The sequence below is a fragment of the Camelus ferus genome, chromosome 2, assembly GCF_009834535.1.
Source record: "Camelus ferus isolate YT-003-E chromosome 2, BCGSAC_Cfer_1.0, whole genome shotgun sequence".
Taxonomy (NCBI): Eukaryota; Metazoa; Chordata; class Mammalia; order Artiodactyla; family Camelidae; genus Camelus; species Camelus ferus.
In genome coordinates this window covers 83,979,855-84,000,158 of record NC_045697.1, presented here as the reverse complement: position 1 = coordinate 84,000,158, position 20,304 = coordinate 83,979,855, and the positions used below count along the sequence as shown (strand labels likewise).

The following is a 20,304-nucleotide window of genomic DNA, read 5'->3' as shown; positions in this document are numbered from 1 at the left end:
TGATTCAGAAAGTGATGATCAGGTGAGAACGTGGAGTCTCCAAGGAGGCTAAATTATGACAGGCAATACTCCATTAAGTAAGTCAAGACAGGATGTGTAGATTTTTAATAGATCTGTTGTACAATGGCAATTATTTTTAGTTTTGAAAGCAAAGATTATATAAACGTTAGAAAGATTCAAAGTGTAAAGTGATGACCCCTTTTAGCTGAGCTTCCAGATATCTGGGATATGCGCACTCTCTGGAGTAGCTCATTCTCTGATGGAGGGCGTGCCATGTAAACAAGCTGCTGCCATATGTGGAAATGCATTACTCAGAATGATAAAATGGAATCTCTCGCCTTTCTCATTTATAAACTCATAAAGACAGTGTTTCTTACAAAAGCACTTAAAGCATGGCACAACATTTCCAAGCAGCTACCCCACTGTTATCCATGTCTTCTATGTCAGTGTGTTAAGAATTTAGGAGGATTTTTACAATGTGAGTTCCCTCTCTTTCCTTCATGGCACAGCACATGCATGTATTCTGCTGCCTTTTGCAGTCAGCGTGAGCTTCCCTGCCATCAGCTTATGACTGTGTTCTTGGACACTAAAATAAAGCTCACTCAAAAAATATTCCTAAATAGGGCACAATGGTTAAACTGGCAATGCTATAAATATTGCCGAGCCAAAGTATATTTTTGTCTTTATGTCTCTATGCCAGACACTGTTAAGCCAACAGTTAATACACAAACTTTTTTGTTTTTGTTGTCGTCAAGGAGAGAGCGCAGCTTCTTTAGGGCTATTTTAAATTCTGTGCCTCGTTTCACATAAATATTTACCCAAAGGAAGGTGTTTGACAGTGAAAATCTATACACTGTCATAATCTTTTTACACAGAGCAGTATTTCCACTGCAGAGACTCTGCTGAAGGTATAAAAAAGCTCCCCTGTGGAAATCCTATTATGAGAAGAGAGAGAAAAAAGGCAAAGTTATCGTTATCCTTCAAAAATTGAAGTTTATAAAAACAAAATGTGTTTGTCTAGATGCCCAGCCAGTTTGTTGCGTGTTTAAAATATGTTCAACTCAGCAATAGCAACGGAAAAAATAAAAAGTAATGGTGGAAGATGGTTCTCCAGGACATTAGTCTGACATCTTCTTGTTCTACTGGCTTTCTGAATGATGTCATTATTCCTTGCCCCTCCCGCCTCCCCCAAAAAGTAATGGTGGATTAGTTTTCAAAGCATCTGAAAATAAGTATATATATATGTGTATGTGTGTGTGTGTGTGTGTGTGTGTGTGTATATATATACACACACACATATATATATTCAGTACAGATTTTAAAAACTCAATATATTTTAAGGCAACTTCTGAAGCAGAGATTAAATTATGTATTACCATGGCTACACTGAAAATCTGACAATTAAAAAAAGACACTTTTAGGGAGAATCATAGTGAGGCTATCAGTGAAAAAACACATTTTTTAAGTACTGTTCTAACTTTTATAACAGTAACTTTTCTAGAGACTTTTTAGAATTATTCAAGAAACACATGAAGTGAGGCAAATGAGGCAAGCATTGTGACACAGTGTCAGGCTACTGCTGACCTTCTGATGGTACCTCAGAAGGAGGATCATCTGCTTCAGGTGATCCTGGATCATGGAGCCATGACGATGTTGATGGCTGGATGTCAGGAGTAGAGGATGTCAATGGTCAGGAATAGGGATGGGAGGCGGGAAGCCTGAGCTGGAGGGCGGGAGACTTCATTCCACTACTCAGAATGGCGTGCAATTTAAAACTTACAGTTTATTTCTGGAACTTTCAATTTAATATTTTCAGACTGAGGTTGACTACAGGTAATGGAAACTGAGGAAAGCAAAGCCGTGAATAAGGGTAAACCATTATACACATATAGGTGCTCTGAAAGAAAAGAAGAGAAGGCTTTTAGAGAATATAAAATGGGGTCCAAAAATCAGGCTATCAGGAAAGAATGGAGGGTAAATGATCCTTGGGCTGAGAGGGAATGGTTCGTAGGAGCTAGCCAGGCAAAGAGATGGTGAGAGCTCCAAGTAGCACAGGGAGCATAGAGAAAGGCCCCGAGGAAGAGAAGAGCTATTCCACTGACAAAACTGAACGAAAGTGAACATACATGAAATGTACTGAGTAACCCGGAGATTGGGGGGAGATGGGGTTGGACATGTGCAGGCCTTGCAAACCACGTGAGGCATTTTGTATCCATCCTGAGTGCAGTGAAAATCGATCAGAGTTTTGAGTAAAGACAGGCATGATCCTATTTGCAGTAGAAAGTTCTCTGGTTGCTCCTTGGAAAATTGACCAGAGGATGGGAAGAGAGCATTTTGGAGATCACTGCAGGAGCCATAAGGAGATGATGATGATGCTTGGACTAGTGGTGGCAGTGAAGTTGGAAGAAAAAGAATGTGCTGGAGGTGTAAGTAGAAGTAGATTTACAAGATCTGGTGGAGGGCTGGCTGAAGAGGAAGGAGTTCCAGATAGGTATCAGAGGCTTTCCTTAAATCAGTCCTCAACTTCTTCCTGCTTCTCCTGTGTCTGATGGGGACCAGCCCTTTTCAGAGTTGATACCAGTGCACATTTTCATGAAAGGGAGAAGAAAAGGAGACCACAGACTTAACAGTTACTAGTTAATGGTATTAGGTTGAAAGTGTAACTAAATTTCCTCAGTGTTTCTAGGTGGGAGAGATAGACAAAGAAGCGGAAGAAAGCTGTCTACCCCCAAGGAACAGCTGTAGGACCATCCCGAGACTGATTCTACAGACTATTAAAGTTATTCTCTACAAGATTTAGTCTTCTTTCCTCAATATCTTTCTACATATGACAATAAACCACTTCCCAATGGCCACATTGGGAGTCACTATTGTCAGTATATGGAACTGTGTGTCTAAGTGTGGAATTGATTAGCCAGAATTCATACAAAGAAGAGAAGCCAAAAGAGTGAGGGTGTTTTAAACCTTTCAACATCAATAACAGATAAGAGAATGGGAGATGTTGAGCCTGGAAAAGAGAGACAAAGGATGAGCGTAAGAACTATTTTAATATATATTAGGAGGCCTGTAATGTAGAAGAGTTTAATTCTCTCTTTGTGGCCACAAAGGTAAAACAACTTTCAATGGATGAAGGACAAGAGGAAGGAAATTTATGCTCAATATAAAGAAGGCCTTTCCCAACAGAACTGTTAAAAAGTCCCACAGGCTATGGTGGCTCACTGTCACAAGTGGTACCTGTGGAAACTAGAAGACTGTTTTGTAGAGCTCACCAGTTTGTTTAGCTAGTTCAGAAAGTCCGGCTATAGATTCTAAAGTCTGCTATTTCTAAGATTTACCATGTAGTTGGTTATGTCTTCAGCCTCCATTCTCACCATTCCAACAGTCACAAATTTCTCTTTGGTGGTTTGGGTAGTTCACTGGCATCACACTGGGGATTGCGAACAAGGGATCTGAAGCTCCACTAAGTAACCGCGCATTCCATTTCTCTGCCCAGTGACTGGGTCGGGGTGAGCATGTGCCTTAATCCAGTATGATTTGTTGGGAATTCTTAGGACAAATATGCTTTATTCCCATCAGCTATAGATAGGGAAGCATGTTGCCTCTGCAATAACTGGGAGTCATCTTAGGACCACAAGGGGAGACATTGCCTAGAAAGAAGTTAACAAACCAAGCAAAGAACTGAAGAGAGAAAGACCTGGATTTGGTGGAGTCGTGGACACCAGCCGATCAAGCCATGCCTAAAGCTGTTTCTCCCAGTGGACTTCACAGTTACGTGAGCCAATAGTTTCTTTTTGGCTTAAGCAGTTTGAGTGTGTTTTCTACACAGGCAAACAAATGACTCCTAACTTTGTTTTTCATCCAAGTATGTGTAAAGTCATCCATTCTCAGAAAGAAAGTGAAAAAGACACCAGCTGTACTTTGTATCCAGGGGTCCACTTAGCCATCAAGAGATTTTTTAATACTAATCTCTGAGTCATATAAACTCAATTTATGTCAAAATCTGGCTTCTGTAACCATCAGTATCTCTCTCAGAACAAACCATGTTAACCAACACTTCAACTAAAAATTTACTAAGGATTTCAAACAGATCTAAAGCAGTTTTACAGAAAACTTTTCATCCTACTTGCATAAACTTAATCCTTCTTCCTCCTTGCAGGGCTACTGTCAATGAAAAAAAGTTACAATCAATTTGGGCATGTTGCAGAGCCTTGTGACTTGGTGATATTAAATGCTTAAATAATTTTTCAATTTGCTTAAAGTTTTGGTAACTTCTCAACACTTAGAACTATAAGAACCATAAACTATTTCGCATGCTGTTTTCCAATCTTTCATATTTTGATCCTATAGAATTTGGTTTTTAGTTCCCATCAGCAGATCATCCTCAAAGGGGTTCAAATTTTACCATTCTTTCCTTATCTGTGACTATATCCAAAAGGAAAAGTGAAAACCACAGCCAACTATTAGCATCAACCCTGTCTCCCAGCTCCTGGTTTGTGGCCCATTATTGTGTTGAGATACTGATTTTTTCCTTCAGTCCTCAGGGAAGTTGGGCAGGGCCCCAGACAGATCAAGACCCCAGATCAGTAGCCCCTGGCCAGGAGCAGCCTTATCTGTTCACCCCAAATGCAATAGAAATATTTTCATTTCCTATGTGTGGCATCATAATTAAAAGTCCAGGATGCACTGCCCTGCTTAAAGGTTCTACCTGTTCCTCTTTTATTGAGCTTGATACATTCCAACTCCAGAAACCTATAATAAACATTGTTTTGCTACCATATTGGTAAAGGAAGATAAGCTTTCCTTTGAGTTTGGATTCAAAGAATGCCAAAAAATCCTAAACTTACTTTCTTTTTCAATGTTTTCACTTGTCTCCTTCCTTTGAAAATTATTTTTATGCCCTTTTACTCAGTGTTCCTTTTAGAAAAATGAATTTTAGCAAGTGCTGGTTTAAAAATAAAGTTGCAGGATTTTCAGGATGGAGCATATTATACATCACTCCTCATGGACAAGACTCCTACAGCCAAATACAGAGATGTGAGAAATGTTGCAGAGACCACACAATAGGGTCTTTAAAAAATCTGTAAGGGACACTCCAGAAAGATGGGTACTTGTTCCAATGATGATGCCAATGAACTACCAAGCGCCTCTCATTCTCATTAACAGTGGTTACTTAACATTTCAGGTTTTCAACTGCAGAAAGCAAATTCTTACACAGGGGTTCTTACATTTCAACTTCATGTTGACACAGAAAATACCATTTTATGGCAAGCACTAACCCTAAATAGGATCTGGGCCCAGTTCCCATGAAGGTTGTCTTAGTTCGCCAGGATAAAGTAGTTGAATACTGCTGGTGCATGAAATCTAGCTATTTGTTGGCTAAAGTTTAAATTTTATAACTAGCAGAAGACGAATTACTTCAAGATGCTTGCGTTCATAAGATAAAATATCTTATTTTATCAACAATAACCAGTCAGATTCAAGCTCAGAACTCTGCTGTATTTCTGAAGGCAGAAACAGAAGGCTTTTCAGAGCACTTCTTTTCCTAAACGAGAATCTTCTTTTGAATTCCACAGTAAGTGCTGCCTTATTCCTTGTGGGGTCAACGCTTCCTCTATCTGGGAATACAGGTAGGGCAACGAAAACGCTTTCATCTATTTTTGAACATCATGGGCTCTGTGAAGTGAAAACTCTTATAAATCGATGAAAGCATATTATCAGAATTCTGCTTGGAAACTATACCATGTTGGTCAGAAAAAAAGACACCTGCTGAGGATAGAGATTACAAAGTTGTGGACAGCCACGAAATCAAACAGTTTATAGCAGCTGGCACACTGCTTATGTGTCACCGTGCTAGATTCACACCTTCCAAAATGGTAATAGAAACAGAACAGCTTAAAAATATGTTGGCATTTTAAAGAGTGAGAAGTGTTCAATTCAGAAGAAGAAAAAAAAAACATGTAATTTGTCAAATTCAAATTAATGACTAATGAAGGAAGGAGTTTTCACCCAGGAAATAAACAAATATTTTCCGATTTTTAAATTATGTGTAAGGTTGGCCCTACAGTAGGCATTCCATAAAAATCTGAGGCATTTGTAGGCAATCCCAATCAAAGAGCTCTTGATTCAATGAGCCAAGGGAATGGAAAGAGATTCACTGCATACAGCGGGGTAGAAATGGACTGGGTGTCAAGCTGGTTTCTGAGAACCTAGGATGCCACTGAATTGCTCACATAATTTGCTGTGCCTCACTCATTCCCAGCTAATTTTGATCTATGCAGCAGAGCTGGATTCTTCATGCAATTTGGATTACAGAGAAAAGAAGTGATATCAATTCATTTCAATATAAGATTGCTTTTTTTTTTCTTCTAGGGGGAGTCAAGCTTCTCAGAGTATGGCACAGATGAATAAAATTTTTCACAAAGGAGCCTACCATTTTGTAGTGTTCAATAAATACCAAAAACAAGAATAACCCAGCGGCCCTAGATACTTGGGGAGTTAAGTGTTCTCGTAAACTGAAATGTCAGCTACACAGTCATAATTTAATATCATAGCAAGGACCCAAACTAGTAGTCAGAAGACCCGTGTTCTCACTACTCTCCTACTGCTACTGAAAGCTTTGTGAATTTGGACAAGTCACAAACTTTTTGATGTCAATTTCCTTACTTATGATTTCCTAATTTCTCAGATTTACTATAATAATCTAACAAACTATATGGTATTATTATATCCTTTTGAACATCTGCAAAGGGCTGATAGTATTCTCATGCCTTAGTTAACATGACATAATAGATATATTTTAACATTCTTTGTAATAATGAAATGCTTATTGAATATAGCACTCATTTTAACTCTTAATCCAACTCAGAAAATATTCATTTTTAAATCACCACCAGGGATAAAGAATTCATATGTCACATACTTCCCTATCCTCAAGGTAGTCATAGTCTAACACAGTAATAAGCCCAGATACAACCACTCGTTTATTCCATAAATATTTACTGAATTCCTACCAGATGACAGGCATTGTGCTATAACTATGGAAAAGTCCTGTCCCATGACTTCAAGGAGCTTATGTTCTAATAAGACAGGCCAAGTTTTTTTTTTTTTTTAAAGCTGCCAGTGATTCCCGTATAAGACATAAATGCTCTAACAGAAGTATGCACAGCACAGTTTGAGTGGGGTGGGAAGGAAACAATGGGGAAGATGGAAGAAAGCACTAAAACATGACGACTAGAACGACTGGTGAAAAGCTCAGGATCAAATTTATGTTAAAACTCTAGCTATGTGATATTTTCCAAGTTACTTGCTTTGTCGATTAATTTCTAGACATGTAAAATGGGGGTAAAGCATATTATCTTCCTCATAGGACTTTGGTGTGGATGAAATGAGTCAGTGTAGATAAGGCTTATACCTGGTACATGATAAATGCTTTATAAATGTTTAATTATTGTTAACACATATATGTCCCATTTTTATTGTCTCTGCTTGAGTGCCTAATACAATGTTACACATGTAACGGGTTCTTTGTAAATTCTTAGTTACAATCCTACAGAGTCACTATTATGAATGTTAGTCTAAAGGATTATCATCATAAATATCCATTCTAACAATATAGTATTGAGGATGTAATTTTTGTTTACTAAGTTAATACCATACGTTTATTTTCTTAGTCCTTTACCTTTTTCTTCTATAAGCAGAATGGAGAAAATAAATACAGAAACAAAATACATGCATCCATGATAAATCAGTTGACTGAGGTTTCTAATGTAATCTGACTTAAGCCAGATCAATCTATGGGTTATGATAATCACTATATATTTTTATTTTAAAAGTGTACATGTACTTTCCATCATAGTTAACTTAATGAAAAATTATTTCAATTTTGTAGACTCTTGGGAGATAATTGAAGGACTCTGTACATACACAAAATGAGGATTTGAAGAAATCTTTTGGCTAAAATGAGGGGTAAGATTCAATTGAAGAAGAAATGTGGTATAAATTTTTCTATTAAAAATTAAAAGCCAGCTCTTCACTATGGGGAAAATATAAATCAAGTATATTTTCTCCTACATTATTATCCAAAAAAAGATTAGAAATCCCTTGATTTTAAAGCTTTGAGAGGCTATTTGATTTTCTAAAAGGACATTCTAAATTCTTTATGTTGATACAAATTTAGAGACATAAATGACTCAGCAAATCTGAAAACATTAATCTAAGTTTTAAAAAAGCCCAAAGAATTGGCCAATTCATATTTTTATGGCAAATAAAAAACAGCATTGAACTAGCTTTTTTTCCCTATATGCATCTATTCTTTTTTCTTCCAGTTTTGTTGAGATATAATTGACATATAACATTGTATTGGTTTTAGGTGTATAGCATGATGATTTGATACATGTATGTATTGGGAAACAATCACTACAATAAGTTTAGTTAATATTCATTGCCTCACAAAGTTACAAATTTATTTTTCTTGTGATGAGAACTTCGAAGATCTACTCTTGTGGCTACTTTCAAATAAATGACACAGTATTGTTGGCTCTAGTCACCACATGGTACATTACATCCCCAGAACTTAATCAACCGGCTTTATTTTTTGCTTCTCTCTCCTTTTTCTCCCTCTCTCCTTTCTCTTCCTCGCCACCCTCCCCTTTCCCTTTCTTTTCTCATTCTATTCTTCATCCCTTCCTTCTTTCCTGTCTCTTTCTCTTCATCTCTTCCTTTCACTTTTTCTTTATATGGCCAGGGACCGAGGATCTCTCCTAAGTGCTGGCAAAGAAACAGTCAGTCAGTCAGTTAGACACGATTCCTTCCTCAGAGCTTACAATGTTCTATGAAAAACTGTTAATTAAACAAGTGTGTTTATTACAACATTAAAAGTGCTATAATCAGGCAAGTACAATGCAGGACAAGAGCATATTGCTGTGGAATGCAGCTTCCTTCGTGAATAAGAAATAGTTCATTATGCAGGGTTTTCAACACTTTACTATGTATATATTTATACATAAGTATATAAATGTAAAAATACAACGTAGTCAAACTTTACCTCACAGTATCCCAGAGTGACTAGGTTTCATAGACTGACTACTGGTTCACTCTAATAAATAGCTAATCTTCTTCACCAGACAATTATAAAATAAATGGACAAATAAAAGAAGGTTAAAGAAAGAACATCCTTTTGCATCTGTGTGGGGATGACCTAAAACTTTTTGAGTAATGTCTAATCTTTCTAAAGAAATGTCACTGCACACATTTGGATGTTGTTGGAACTAGTCTGGATTTTCAAGTCTCAAAGTATCAGTTACAACCTAATAAGACCTATGCCATCTGGTTTTTTCTTGCTTGAGAAACTTTTTTTAGTTTACTATAGAAGGACATATCTTAAATGTATTCCTTCCCACACAAATTTATATGCAGGCTGGCAAGCTTTCTCAACGATCAACACTTCTGACTTCATCACAAGGCTTTTTCCCTATGCTGTAATCACAGATGACTGTTTTCCAAATGCTTTTTATAAGTTGTGATCCTGACCAATTAGCTAATAAACCCCTACATGGACTGATTAGTTCTGCACAAACAAACCTCTTGCCATAAAATATCAAAACTTCTTAAAGGGTAACATGTCAGCGATTACAGTCCAGTCCTAATTTACTGCGCCTACTTGCCTTCTTGCGGGATGGCGGCAGGCCAGGCAGGAATATCTAGGCTTGTTTGAAAGCGCACTCTGGTTGCCTAGCAAACCTCCTGTCATGGGAGCCGGGAAGCCTGGCTTCTGCAGATCCTGAGCACCCTGCACATGCCCTCCTCCTCCCAGATGAGGTCCAAACACAAATGCTTTTTTTCAACAAGAGAATACTTAATTCTTTTCTGTAATCAACCTATGTACATATTTAACACAGAGCATTATAAAAGTAAAAATGGGGGAGGCATTTAATATTTCTAGATCACTATAGTTTCCTGACCAATTTCTATATAATACCAGTACAGCACATATAAGTAGGATGCTTTTTTACCCAAGGTTGATAGCACAGCTCAATTTTTCAAAATTTCAGATTACATCTATAGAATATGTAGGTAAAACGAATAGCAACTCTAGGTGTCAGGAGCAGCAACAGCCTTTGCAAACTGTCAGCCATCTACGGAGCATTAAACACCCACCATTTTCTAAAGGTAGTTATGATCGTAACTCCTCAGTCACTTTTAGGCAAAAACAAGCTCTACAATAACGTTATTAAAAGCAACCGTGTTTCAGCGTGGTCACCAGTACCTGTCACAAAGCAGACACAAGTTTCTGCATTCACGGGGGCATAATACAGTTCTATCTTGCAGCTATACTACTAGAATGCATACAATTTAAAAGATAGTTTTTTGACAATTCTGCTTTTCCAGCAGAGATGGCTAATGCTTTTAAACTTAAACGACTCTCTCTTTCCCTCCCTCCTTCTCTCTCTCTTTCTTCTCTCTGGTGCAATTTCAAGAAAGCTCTGGGAAGCCGTGTGGTAAGGGAGAAAAACATGTCTGAGAGTCAGGGCCCTTTAGTCTAGATTCTGCTCAGACACTACCTGGTTGTATAGCTTTGATCAATTCACTTAACTTTTCGGTGCCTCAATTTCCTCATCTGTAAAAGGAAAGGATTGGTCAAGGTAACCTTTGGGGTCCTTTCTGATTCCAACATTTTATGACTTGTCAATAGTATAAATTAAAGAGAATCCAGCAGCCACTATGAGTTAGGAAAATAAGAATAAATACCTGAATAATGTCAAATTTCAGATTTTTTTTAATGCAGAAAATATCTGTGGCAGAAATTCCACCTTGCTCTTCTGCCCAGCACCTGCTAGGGTCCAAGCAAGGCTGTGCATGTTGGACAAACGAGTGAGACAGGATTAAGAGGAGGTTTCGGTTTTTGCCGAAGGGTAAAGAAGGAGAAGACTCCAGAGAGTGAAACAGATGGAGGGCCAATGGTGTCCCCCTAAGTACGCTTCTAAGAAAGAGGTGTCAGTCTCCGTCAGGGCAGGGCTGACAGAGGGTGAGTCTGTGCTGCTTCAGCGTCCACTTGCTGATGCGGACCCAGTACGGGGAGCACATCTTCACGTGTCACGGACAGAAGCTGTGGGGACGCAGACTGCCCGTGCACCGCTGGCAGACTTAGGAGAGCCGAAAGACAGCACTCTGGCTCCTCTAGTGAAAAGTGTATTTGACTATAATAGTAACAATTTATATGTATTACCTTTTATAACTTACAGCATTTTTACAGTTTTTGTTTTATTTCACCTTTGACTAATGTGGCTCTTGTAACTATTTTTCTCTGTAGTTTGCCTGCTAGAAAGTTCAGAGACCAAACTGCAGCCTAAGTCGCAGGGCTGCTGCATGTCATTGTACAGGTTTGCAGTGCAAAGCTCCAGGGTGTCCTGTATTCCCTTTTGAGGGGTAATTAGGCTTATTTATTTATTATTATTTTATTTAACAGAGGATCAAACCCATGACCTCGTGCATGCTAAGCATGCACTCTACCACTGAGCTATACCCCTCCCCCTGTATTCCCTTTTGAGTAGGCGCCAGCACCGTTTAATCAAGGCAGAAGAAACAGACCTTTAGTCACCCTTATTATTCTTTCCCCTGCCCCTCCCCAGCTGATCATCCAAACCTTTCCACTGCATCACCCAAGCAATTTTTAACCACATCCTATTCTCAGCCCACTGCAGGTGATTCACATCCTCAACATATCCAATGGTCGCAACAGCTTCTCAGCCGCTCCAAATATGTCTAAAAACAGCAACAGATTTTTTTCCTCTCCTGAAGGGCTCAAGGTTTAGGTGAATAAATTGCACTCTTGCTAATGCTTTGAAAGCTCTCTATCACACACTGACAGGACGAAACCCAAGTTCTGTATCAGGGTTTACAGAGGCCTTCCTAATCTGCCTACCTCTCAGTTCACTTCCAGCTCTGTTCTCCATTCCCAGAGGTGCTTGTAGTTCCTCAGATGCACACCATGCCATGCCTCCTTGCCACTTCAGATATTGCTCCATCTGCTCCAACTGCACTTCTCCTCATCTGCCTCGTGAAAACCTACGACCCTCTCCCCTATTGGACTGTACATTTTGGATGCAGAGTCTGTATCTAATTGATCTTTGTTTTCCTGGGACCTAGCAAGACAGGAGTAGGGGATTAAGAGGTACAAACTACTATGTATAAAATACATAAACTACAAGGATGTATAGTTCAACACAAGATAGAATCAATATTTTATAACTGTAAATGGAATATAACCTTTGAAAATTGTGATTCTCTGGGTTGTACACCCAAAACTTATATAATATTGTTCATCAACTACATCTCAATTTTTAAAAACCTTGGCACTTCTTAGACATTTAAAAGACATCTTGGAATTCTGCAACAGCAAGTTGGGAAATTGTCACACTGAGATTTCAAGGCACCAACTCCGTATCAGGTTGTCCATAATTGTTACCCAGACCCAGCTGGGCAGAGGTACAATGACACATAACACCCCTGTTTATGGAGAACTCTTACTTATCCTTAAAGTAGTTCACCCTTCCTTTTCCTCTGAATATACTGGAGATAGAATTAAACTGACCCAGTGATTTTAATAATAATTAAATACAGCTACATTCAGGATCCCTATTAGGGTTAGACTCTAATGAGCCTAAAGGTAATAAATGTTGCTCTGGGAAGGCTATGGAGCCCAAGATATTTAGGCTTTTGTCCTCACACAACAGCCTTAAAGAGTAAGAAAGAATGACACAGATTATAAACTCTGATACCTGGGGCCTATATTAAAGGTGGAGTGCCTGATACTTAGGTGATGACAATGAACTATGACTAGCAAAAAAAATGCAGTTACTGGAGTGGGCTTTTAGGGCTGGAAAAAAAAAATCAATGCATTATTTCCAAGTAGGTTGGGCTTTTAAGGCCAACAGCCATGTGGTTCGAGGTTGGCATATTACTACCTGGTGAGTCTAGGTAGCAAATCCTGTCTGATGCTTCATATGCTAGTGAGTCCAGGTAATGAAATTGTTATTTCCATGGGTTGTCTTCTGTCAGCAATATTTTCCATCCTGATGCCTCCCTAACACACATTTATTTAGTTACCATGGCACTGAAATAACCACATTTTTGAAACTTTGGGGCCCTCCACAAAATTAGACTGTAAACAGATATTCCAGCAAAGTGTTACATCTCACCATGCAATGAAATTATCAGTGCAGCTGGGAGCATATCCCATGCAAGGAGAAGAAGAATCACTCTCACTCCAAGAACAACTCAGTTATTGGATTGCTACAGCTACAAAGGCTGTACATTAGTTTTATGCGCTTAGGATGGCGATTTGCAGAACAGTTTTCCAAATCCTAGTAATATGTTGTCTACTCAGTTTCAATGCACAATATTTGGACTTTTGCAACTGAGAGATTGACAGAAACAGGATTGGAGAGAAGCTGCTTCATTGTATGGAAAGTGGTCTAGAGGAAAAACTCCTTTTAAAGCAGTGGGGATGCCAGCAGGACAGACTGTCACATTCTAAGGACTGAGCTTTATTTACTTGGCAGAGAAGACAGAATCTGAAAGAAAATGCCTCTATGTTTCTAGAGATTCTTCAGCCCTTCACCACATCTACACAGAGATGGTGTGTCATACATCTCAGGACCAGTGCAGATGGCCATGTGAAGTGCCTAAGAAGGTGGGCATGAATGCACAGGGACAGGAGAGGAAATGCCAGCAGGCACAACCCATCCAACACTGAGCAGGGTCCTGGCCGTTTTTGCTGTGAATCCCCTATTGGCTTCTATGTTGCCGATGCATAAGGTACATGTTTGGGGAAATATTTCTACCCTCTTAAGAGCCATGTTATTATCACTAATGAATTAACTCAGAATGCTCATGGCTTTGTTCCTCCCCAAATGATAACCCCTAAAAGGCAATGCCAATTTAAAACTTTCTATATTCCTCATCACAATCATGCCACAAGATCCTCTTCTGCTAATTCAAGATCCCCATGCTCTGAAAAAAAAGGGGGGGGGGGGCAGGCACAGATTTCCTGCAGACCTGTCCAGTCCTGAAGTAAGGGCATACCTGTGACAGAAGGGGTTGTTTTTGATACATGTCTGTAATTTTGCATTGATCTGTTGGCCCTTAATCCACTGGGGAATGCTACACACCCACACAAAGCCCCCAGGTACTGCCTTTCACATCTAAAGTTTTGATCTACTGAAAGATGTGTAAAATCTGATGTATCTAGGCAGCTCCTGTCAACTACATGTGTGCTGACACAAAAATTACATAAAAGGGCAAATTATCCCCACTGACATCAGCATTAATTGAAACTTAGAGTAACAATCCCTTAAGACTTTCTTGAAAAACTTGTTGCCACATGAACTCAGGTGGTTTTTGTTTTGTGTGTGTGTGTTTGAGTGTAGCCTGTTGAGATAGCTGTCCTTTCCTCATGCAAGGAATTTTTCATAAGAAGAGGTTCAAGAAGCTAAGGAAAGGAGCTCCCTTGTAGGGGAGCACAAGGGCTATGGGGAATGTTAAAAGCCAGTATCCTGGCCAGTGGGTTTGCAGTCTGCGGGCATATCCTCAGCTGCACTCAACAGTCAGCAGCTGTGTTCTGGGAGGGACGACACAGATCAATTAATCTTGTTTATATTTAGAGCTGGGAAGCAACCTTCAAGGTCATATTTGGGCTCTTAGACTACATATTATGTGTGAAATTCGGCTAAAACACCAATTTAATGAAGTTGCCACCATGCTGTGTGTATGGCAGAGAAGACTTTTTTCCCCCAAAATATATGCAAGGAACTGAGATACTGCAGTTCCTTTATTATGTATCCATGAGATTGTTTTATTTAAAAGATTTACTCTGTGCTTTTAGCATATTTGTATAATTAAAGATACATGCATAGATAAGGCCAGCTAGTCCAAGTATGGCTAAACTGGACTATGTAGATGATACTTCCAGTAAAAAGATCTTGTTTCTTCTTGACAGCCTGAGCTTCTTAGCTTTCTGAGATCCCTAAACAAAAGTGACTCTTACAGGACACTTTTCCTTGGAGTTTAAAATGAAGGCCAACAATCTGTCTCTCTATCCTATTACAATAGCAGCCTTATGGTCACAACTAACAGAAATCAGAAAATGCCAGGAGTGGAATTTTACTGGAAATATACTGGAAAAGGCTGTTAACCCTCTTTGGTTTTATTTTTTTAAAAAAAGGAATGGCATGTCTCTTTGTATAAACATGCAGGTCCTAATAGAATATGTAGGTAGAAAATACATAGGTCCTATGAATATATAGGCAGAAAAGGGTTAAGAGCAAAGCCTATTTGACCAGCCTGTCAGGCTAGAAAGTAAACCGTTGGAGTTTCCTCAGGGAATTCTTTAGAAGGATTAAGTGAGGAGCACCACCAACACAGCATGTTTTCACTTGCAGAAGGGATCATCTGCCAACAGGTCTTGAAGCAGAAAACCAATCTTTTTTGTTTCTCCAAAACTGAAGGATTTCTTGAGGAAACGAAACAGCCCTGTTCATGGTGCAGAGGTATGTCCACTTCAGATGGTATCTGATTAGGGCTGGTAACAAAAAGAATCTGACAGTAACAAATCTGCACATGGTTAACTGGAATTACTAAGTGGCTAAAAAATTAAACTTACATACAAAGTGTTTTCCATGTGACTTTTCCTTTGACCTTCACTCCTTCCTCATTTATTTAACCACTCTATGAGCATATGCCTCACACTAAGGATGCAAAGATAAACAGGATACAGTCCCTACCCTCAGGGTGCTCCCAGGACAGTGAAGGAAACAGCCATATAAACAGGTAATTTTGAAACAATGTGTTAAGTGGCAATGGTGTGCACTGAGTATTGTGAAAATACTGAGGTAATTCACTCAGGGCCAAGACACCTCACCTCTGAGGAGGTGACAGAAGTTTGCCAGGTGGAGGAGGGAAAGAATTGTATATTGAGGGAGAAGCAAGAGTGAAGACAGATGATCAAAAAAAGCATATATATAAGTATAAACATATATATGCATATATGTAAAGAGTAACTATAAAGAATTGGTGTTACTGGAGTTTAAAGCTCAAATAAATTTTTTTTTAAGATAAGGCTGGGGAATTAGAGCATCACTGATAAAGGATCCCTTTTCCCAAAATTAAAGAGCATTGGCTTTATTCTGAAAGGGATGAGGGAACACTAAAGAGTTTTAATCAGGAAAGTAGCACGGGCCAGTAGGGGTTTTATACAACATCACAACAGCTGGCAGCTGTGTAGAGGATAGATCTGAAGGTAAGATCTGGGCTAGAGACAGAGATGTAGACAGCATTATCATATAAGGGCAGTAGAACCTCTGAGAACACAATTATCTCTGAGGGGTAGTGTATTGAGTGAGAAGGCAGTGAGCTGACCATGAACCCTTACAGAATACCAACATTTAAAGGCTAGGTAAAGAATGTAGGTGGATTTTATTAACAATCTTCCTTGGGCAGATGAGATTATTACTGAACTGGCCAGTGTGCCCACCTACTGCCTGGTTATTCCATGATTAGATTGGTGTCCAAAAAAGAAGTGGTTTCATATGTGTATTTTGAAAATATTCTTTTGACTTAAGATTTATTTCACCCTCAGCAAAATTGTTCCAGTATGCAATTTTAATAAAGCTGGAGTATGAAACACATATTTCTTATTATATCACACTAAAACTACAAAGAGTTTTCTTGATGGTTAAATTACTTTACAGTTTAGAGAGAGAACGCCTAGGGAACGATTGCCTTTCCTGTGTTCCGCAGTGAGTTATTTTATTCTGAGAGCCCATGTGTGGTCCAGGACAGAACAAGTACCTGGTAGTGTGCCCACTGTAGGTGCCAAGAACTGTTGTATCGACTCTAATCTGTGTGAGGCTGGATCACTTAGATAAAAGTTATTTTTCATGACGTGGGTGATTTCACCCACTCCAATGACTTCAACCACCAGCTGCACACAGATGAATTCCAAATCCATCCCTTTCCCTGACTTCAGGATCCTTATGCACACTTGCTGACAAGACACTGTGGATGGCCTCCAGGAACCTCCCACTTCAAATGCATAAAAGTATACTCATCTTTCTTGTACACCTGTTCCTTCCTCTGTAGTCACTGTCTCCAAGAATGACACTAAAATGTGCTCACTTACCCACCCAAGTCAGCTCAGATTCCTCTTTCTCCTTCGCTACCTCCCAAATCCCTTCAACCACCCATTCCTACAGAATCTAACTATCTTGATCAACGGTCTTCATCTCTTTTTTCTACCCCTCATCCTCTGTCCCCTCTACTAGGACAATAATCATAACTGCTCTCCCAGCCTTTGGTTCTCTCACCCAACCAATCCTATCTCCATGGGTTGAGCGTATTATTCCTTAAACATGTAAAATGCTTTTAATGGATTCCCATTGCTTTTTAAAAATTCTAACTTCTTAGAGGCCACGAGTCTTTTCATGATGTAGCTCCTGCCTAACTCCCCAAATATATGTTTTGTCTGCTGCTCCCCACCCTCAGCCTGCCCCACACAATTACACACCACTGCTCTGTAGCAAACTCCTGCACTCAGAGGATCTTGACTGGCCATGCTGGTTTATGCCTCAAGGCTGTTCCTAGACCACTTCATGTGACCACCCCTGCTCCATCCTGAGAGAAACCTTCTTATATTTCAAGCTTCAATTTATGTATTTCATCTTCTAGAAAACATTCTGATCATCCTTTTGTGTCTCCCTTTGTGCCTCCACTGTCCCCTACACCATCTTCTAACAATAACACACAAATTGCATCACATATTTGACTCCCTCTATAATGCAAGCTTTTTTAAGAGGAGAACTTTATGATATTCATCTTTGCATGGAGCCTGCAAAGAGCCTAGTTTGATTCCTGGTGAGCCCTTAATTGCTGTTTATTGACACCAAAACAGTTTTTAAAGCTGATGCTCAGATGAATACATTTTTCTCTTTTCAATTTAATTACTTCGTTATGTAAAAGTAGCCAAAATATGAGGGGAAACAATGACAAAGTACAGTGACTGCAAAGAGATGTGGGTCAAAGTCCAACTCCAATTAATTTCAAATAGCTGGCAGGGCAGAAGCTTGATAGATAAGGAAGCCCAGTCCAGGCTCTGAAGTATAAGTGTCATGATCTATTAGCACTTTCTGTCACATTTGTGCCTTACATTCGCTCTCCCTCACTTAATGAAAGTATTCAATAAGAAAGTCTTTTTGAATAAATATTCAACAAGTATTTTTTAAGGATCTCACTTTGTGCATGTGAGTAAAGCAGTGTCTGCATTTTCAAAGAGTACATACACACAGGGAACAATGTGCTAAAACTGGCAAAGGGCATTTCTGTTTGATACTGCTACAGAAATCTTAAAATGTATATTTAATTTTATAATAGTCTTAATTTTAAGCTCTGCAGTTTGGTTGATACAATTATATTTTTATATGCAATTTGATGGACTTTGGAATCTAAAATAGTCATTGCATTACCTTTGAGACACTTGAACAAGATTAAATCATTTCTAATTTACCCAGTAATCACCTAACACAACAATACATGTCATGTCTTTTGGCAAATACAAAAACTAGATATATTGAGTTAAAAAGGCAAGTGAAAATCTTACCCCAATGTTTGGATTAAGTCTTTTTTTTAAAAATAGGAAACAGCGTATTTCATCTACAAGGTAGATTTAGGAAGATGCAATCCAGAAAATTTCCATTTAAAAATCTCTTGTTCCACACAATCTAATTAGGGTCTGTTTCATTATAATTTTATCTGAACTCTATATGCTGTAGTGCAGCTCTGTAAATGAGTCATAGGATAACTATTCCCAGTTTGTAGCCAATTCTCCAGAGAAGCAAAGGGAAAAAGAAACAACTGCCTTTTAAGGAAATCAAACCTGTTTCTAGAGATAAACCTCTGTCCATTTCTATTTGAGCATATTCTCAACAACCAAAAAAGAGAATACCATAAAATACAGGTCTGTTGGATGAGCCATCAGGCCAAATACATTTGTAGGTTCGTTTAATATTTCTCCTATGTCATAATCTGTTATACATAAACATTTTACATAAACATATGCAACTGGGCATGTGTGAAATGGTAAAATAAAAGGACATTTCTTTCTCTGCAAACGTGAAAAAGTCTGTTCCCAGCTTGGAACTCTATTTTGGCTACTATGTTAAAGAAATTTGTTTTTAAAAGTAAAAAAAGAGAGAACTTGCAGTTTCTAGGAAACATATTAAATATGGAATTTGTATTTGCACAGAATCTGTACAGAAATCTGAATGGTAAGATTGTAAAAAATAAGGCCATGCAGCGGGCACCATTCAATTAACTCCTCTCTGCCTAACTCTACAATTTGATAGGAAAACTGTTACTTCAGTTTGGACTTCTCTCTAACTCTTCTCATTCTCTGAATAAGAAGAAAATTTTGAAAAGAAAGAGAATATAAAACTGTAGTATATGGAGGCTTGACATTTAGCTGTTTTTCCAAATATTTTGCAATTGCTTTATTCTCCCTACATTATTCTAAAATATGCATGTCACTAAACTTTTTTTCAGTGTCTTAGGATGAATTAGAAAAATGACTCCTGGCATAATGAAATTCTTTTAAAGTAAAGCACAAATAATTGATGTTTATTTAGTAACACAAGTCCATTCTCACAGATTGAAATATTTTTACTGTTGCTGCCTGGAAGTTACCTGTAGTAAGGGACACACATAAGCATATACATCTAGCTAATATAAAACCAGGTTTTCTCCTGGAGGAAAACATAGGCAGAACACTCTTTGACATAAATTGCAGCAGTATTTTTTTTTTAATTCAGCTCCTAGAGTAATGGAAATAAAAGCAAAAACAAACAAGTGGGACCTAATTAAACTTAAAAGTTTTTGCACAGCTAAGGATACCACCAACAAAATGAAAAGACAACCTACAGAATGGGAGAAAATATTTGCAAATGATGAGACCGAAAAGGGACTAATCTCCAAAATATACAAGCAGCTCCAAAGAAGACATCCAGATGGCAAACAGGCACATGAAGCATAGGCATCACTAATTGTCAGAAAAATGCAAATCAAACTACAACGAGGTAGCACCTCACACCAGTCAGAATCGCCATCATCAGAAAGTCCACAAATGATAAATGCTGGAGAGGGTGTGGAGAAAAGAAACACCTATGCTGTTGGTGGGGATGTAAATTGGTGCAGCCACTATGGAGAACAGTATGAAGTTCCCTTAAGAAACTAAAAACAGACTTACCATATGATCCAGCA

General features: G+C 38.6%; 1 protein-coding gene and 1 long non-coding RNA gene across 6 annotated transcripts in view; one reads left to right on the top strand and one right to left on the bottom strand.

Moving 5' to 3' along the window:
* The window catches only part of LOC106729726, a 280,510-nt gene that overhangs the window by 207,373 nt on the left and 52,833 nt on the right, over window positions 1-20,304 (top strand). The window contains exon 9 of one of the 5 annotated variants that reach the window (XR_004313489.1): window positions 6,370-6,445. The exons of the other annotated variants lie outside the window; for them this stretch is intronic. This is a non-coding gene — a long non-coding RNA (uncharacterized LOC106729726). Of the gene's footprint in view, window positions 1-6,369; window positions 6,446-20,304 lie in introns of those variants that run through there. 5 annotated transcript variants of the gene reach the window in all.
* The window catches only part of SYNPO2 (synaptopodin 2), a 156,559-nt gene that overhangs the window by 109,301 nt on the left and 26,954 nt on the right, over window positions 1-20,304 (bottom strand).